Source organism: Corvus brachyrhynchos, unplaced genomic scaffold (assembly GCF_000691975.1).
Source record: "Corvus brachyrhynchos isolate BGI_N302 unplaced genomic scaffold, ASM69197v1 scaffold56, whole genome shotgun sequence".
NCBI classification, from domain to species: domain Eukaryota; kingdom Metazoa; phylum Chordata; class Aves; order Passeriformes; family Corvidae; genus Corvus; species Corvus brachyrhynchos.
The window spans coordinates 7,987,727-7,992,411 of NW_008238664.1; positions in this window are offsets into that span (position 1 = coordinate 7,987,727).

Here is a 4,685-nt window from a genome sequence, read left to right on the forward strand (position 1 = left end):
GAACCCTCGCGACACCTCCCGCCTCACCCTTCCCTTCTTTCGCTTTATTCTCCCATTTTTTTTCGGTCAGAAAAACTTTTTATTTTGTAGAAACTCAGAGAAATTATATTGCTTCTGTCTCTTTCTACCACGGACACCCTGGGCCATGGACCTGTTTAAATTGCACCCATATCCCTTTCTTTCTCCTGTGATCCCCGATGCCGCACAAAGGATCTCACCGCCTCAGCTAACAGGCAAGAGGGCTTTTATGCGTCGCCTTTATAGCTCTCTTGTGGCTTTCCTGCCCTGGCATCCTTAGCTCTCCAGACAGCCTCATCCTGGGTGTTTAATTATCAGTTATCTCTAGTGCACAAACTATTACTACTTTGGCCATGACAATATTCACCTGAAAATTTTACTTACTTCAGCAATTGATAGCAAAGGGAGGTGTTCATCACCGAGTGCACTGGCACAACTATTACATTTAGTGGCATGGATCTTTTCTTCTTTACTTTTGTTTCTTAGTTTGAAGTGTTACACTAGTACAGCTTTGTACAATATGCCTGTTTTACTAGCAGTGGAACTTGTGTTGACGTAGCTTATCTCCTTCCTAAAACAAATTAATGTTACCTTGTGCATATTAAATTTTAGACTGATATATGTATCTCCCCCACAGGAAAGCTCTATAAATTAACTTTTACTACTTCTTGCTGTAGGCAAGACCCAGGTCTGTATAAAAAGATATGCTATTCTCAGTAGTAGTCTTGACATGTGAACTCAAATGCAATGTTATTCTGAAAACAAAACATAAAATGGAATGTAAACAGCTATATATGTGAGAAATTCTGTGTTTCTCTGCATATATTTTACACTGTAACATATGCTTAATGTATCAATGTAATTAGTATATGTTAATCAAATTCAGGTGATTGTATGTATATAACAGTGTATTTCTCAAAAACTTTATTATTTTCATATTCTCCAATCAACTGATATATAAACTATTAGATTGCAGAAATACCCATTATGTAAGTAACTTACGTAAGTAATGTAATTGTTGACACACCTAATACCCAGCAACATTTCCTGTTGAATAAAAGCAAGTACTCTGACTTGGAAAGAAAGGTTAAAAATAATATAACTAAAAGCTGCACTTTTGAGTCAGAATTGAGGCTGCTACTATAAAGTGAATTCTGTGATTTCTTTTAATTCAGAATTAAGGAGTCTTTCCCTTAGTAAAAGCCTGTTCAAATCACTTTGCTGAGACCTGTATGAACACAGATAGCAGCAGCATCCAATAATAATGCAGGAAAAAATCTACATGGCTGAAGATACTCTGGCTGATGTTACCAACGGTTGTCCATAGCCCTGCTTCCACCTCTTCTTTAATCTGGTAAGAATAATTCACTAGGCCATCATGTGGCCATTTTAAAGTTTTAAGATGCCCTTGCATTAATTATTTTATTACTTTTAAGTAATTGTAATGGCTTTCATAAGGTTACTTAACTGCATTTTGACACCTTATTTACTTTTGGAAACGCTTGGGTTTCATTTGTTTTGAATGGGTCTGATAACTCAGCAGGATTGTTTCTAAGAAATCATTTTGATGTTTATAAAGAAAAGCTATTGGAATACATTTTCTTGGAAATAACCAGTGTGTACTAGCTAGAGTAAAAATGTCTATCCGCATGATTTACGTATTGTGATTCAACCCCCAGTTCCCTGAGATTTGTTGCATGCACTGTTGTGCATTGATTCACACCATGTACTGGGAAGTTGTTCTCCCGGGCAATGATCCACAGTCACTGTCCTGTGGAACAAATACAGGAATCTACTAGGATTCTGCAGTTTGGTGTGAAACTAAGCTACTTTCAGGAGTCCTCCAGTGTTAAGCCGCCACCATTTCAAATGGCTGCCAACCCGTTTGGAGGAAACAATGGAGGGTCCTGAGAACGGACTAGAAAGAGACATGACGGTGGTGTACTGATACTGGCAGAAAAGGAGGAGGTGGAGATCGAGTGATTCCATGCTTGGTTGGGAGAAAGAGTAATTATGCTGGGACTTCAGGATGGTAAATGTTGCAAAGCATCTGTATAGACTGCAGTCTGAATATTTAGCAACAAAAAACCAATACAGCAGCACCTCTACATGTGGACTTGCTGCTCACTGTGATTGATAATGGTCTACCAATATGTGCTGGAAATATTTATCACGTGCATATTTCACTGTGCTGGTACTGAGAAAATACTTCCAGATTTGTAAAGTTCATGACCCCAAGCTCTGCTGGCAGCATTGGCTGAATGTAGGTGCCTATATTTCAGACTGAAAATTGAGTTTCATAAATAGAAAAAAAATATTTCTCTCAAGCTTCGACAAAGCCTCATGGATCGCTACAGAAAGTTCACAGATATTATTATAGAATGATATACAATGGTTGATAACAGGCTTTTTAGAAATTCAGCCTTAGTTACTGAAACAGAAATAAGAATATCTCTGCCGACTGCAATGGATGTTATTGATGTGTCCACTCCTTTTGTCATTCTAGGAGGTCCAAACATCTTTCTGCTTCTCTGACTAATGATGCCTTTTACTTGGCAAATGCACTGGAGAAAGGAACTGCATGACTGTTCTGACTAACTGTAGAATAATAAACAAAGGGCTTTGTTGGGAAATTAAGGGCAGGTGGAGGAGCCTTACAAACACTCTGATCGATATCTGCTGCAAGTGGCAGATGTTCACTATGTCTTGTTGGAAATACATGAGATGAGAAGGAGATCTCCATGCTGCTCAGGGAAACAGGATGAGCAAATTGCCCTGCTCTTTCTTAAATGAGAGAATAGAGTGATGAAAAAATGAATGTATTATAGCTGAAGATATGAGAGAGATGTATCTTTGTTATGTTTTTGAATTATTAGAGGTAAATGAGAACTTCAGTGGGATGCTTCAGCCAATTTTTTTCATTACAACTTTTGCTTATTCAGCATAACTCTGGCACAGCACCCTTTATCTGGTAAGTGCACCTATCTTTGCAAATGAAAGCAGAAATCACTCCTCTTTCCTGTAAAGGCTGTAGTGGGAACCTCCAGGAAGCTCCCACTATTTGTTAACCTCAGAGTGCACTTGAAGTGGTGATATAACATCTTAATATTCTTCAGAGGACTGGGGTTTTTTCACAATTTACAGCAAATCTTCCTGCATGTTTTTTTTTCCCTTGTCCCAAACTCCTCTGAATCTAGACACTCATGTCCAAGTTAACACAAGTTGTTATAAATACAAGTTGTTATAAGCATCCTTCCAGCTCTTTTTTTGCCTTCTGGCTCCTGTGCTGAAATCCATTCACAGAATCCTTGAACTTCTCTTTCCTATCCTCCTTTTCCTTTTTGAAATATTTTTTATGCATTAAACAACTTGTTAGGCTAAAGTTCTTCATCATAATGGGGCCTTTGTAGTCAGAGATAAATTGCAATTATTTGTTATTTCTGCACTGAACTCAGTGCCGATGATCATAGGCTTCATACTTTTTAAATCAATTTTGGAATGTCATTCCCATCTGTTTTTCCAGTTTGGGCTTCCCTAGGAAGTGGTTGTTCTTGAGGAACCCTATAGTATGTAAAAAATTAGAAGCCTCTCTCTCTACATCTCCTTTCTGTAGAAATCACGTGCTGGTCTCGGAATGGGAAGAACGGAAGAAGCTGCTGGGCTAATGAGAGAGATAGTATCCTGCTACTGAACAGTAACAGGACTCGAGTTTGTAGTTTTATGTTCACCTCTGTAGCAATGTTACCTTGAAGTATGTTTCCAAGAGCCGAGAAAAAGTCTTACTGCAAAAGGCAATGGATAAATCTGAAAGATGTGCAGCATTGCATAGAAAGGTACTGAAGTAAATTCAGCTGCAGAAGTGAGAGAGACCATACAGATAAGAAACCCAGAGGGCTGGATTGCTTTGCTCTGTGCATAGTAAAAATGGAGCACAATCTTTGCCCTAAGATCTCCTGTAACAGACACAGATCAGCATCATGTGCACTAGAAGGGAACAGACTGTAGAGCAATTGGCCTGAATTCAAGAATTTTATATTGCTAAAGGTTTGATTACAAGTGTTTTATAATCTCAGCATTTTGAAATGTCTCATTTTAGTAATTCCTCTCATAAAATGTGAAAGGAAGCTAAAGAATGCTGAACAAATTATAAGCCAAAGTATATCTGCTACTGCCTTTTTTTTTCCCCTGCATTTGCTGTTGCAATAACTATGCCTGCCCCACAATCTGTATTCCTTTTAACTCAGGGGATGCTGCCATGTTATTTGAGTGGCAGGAAGAGCAGCAGCGAGCCCAGAGGCATAACAAGTAGTGCAAGGTGGGGACACAAGTTTGAGTTCTTGTTTGTGGAGCACCACGATGACCACAGTCGAGAAGGTGGCACCAAACAGGTGGAAACAGGCTTATGGTTCATACAGTTCGTTTTCCTTTGCCAGTGATGGCATCCAGATACCACCTGGCTTAGAGATGCAGAGCTATGACATAATAGGACATGATAGAAATACTTCTCTCAGCAGCATTTAGACTAACCACCTATCTGGATTTCAAACAGCTTTCTCATAACCTCAGTCTTTGCATTTCAGCTCGGTGGTTTGAAAAAAATATTAGCTTTACAACTCCATATTTGAAGTGACATCATTTGACAGCTGTGGTAAGTCACCTGGGTCCAT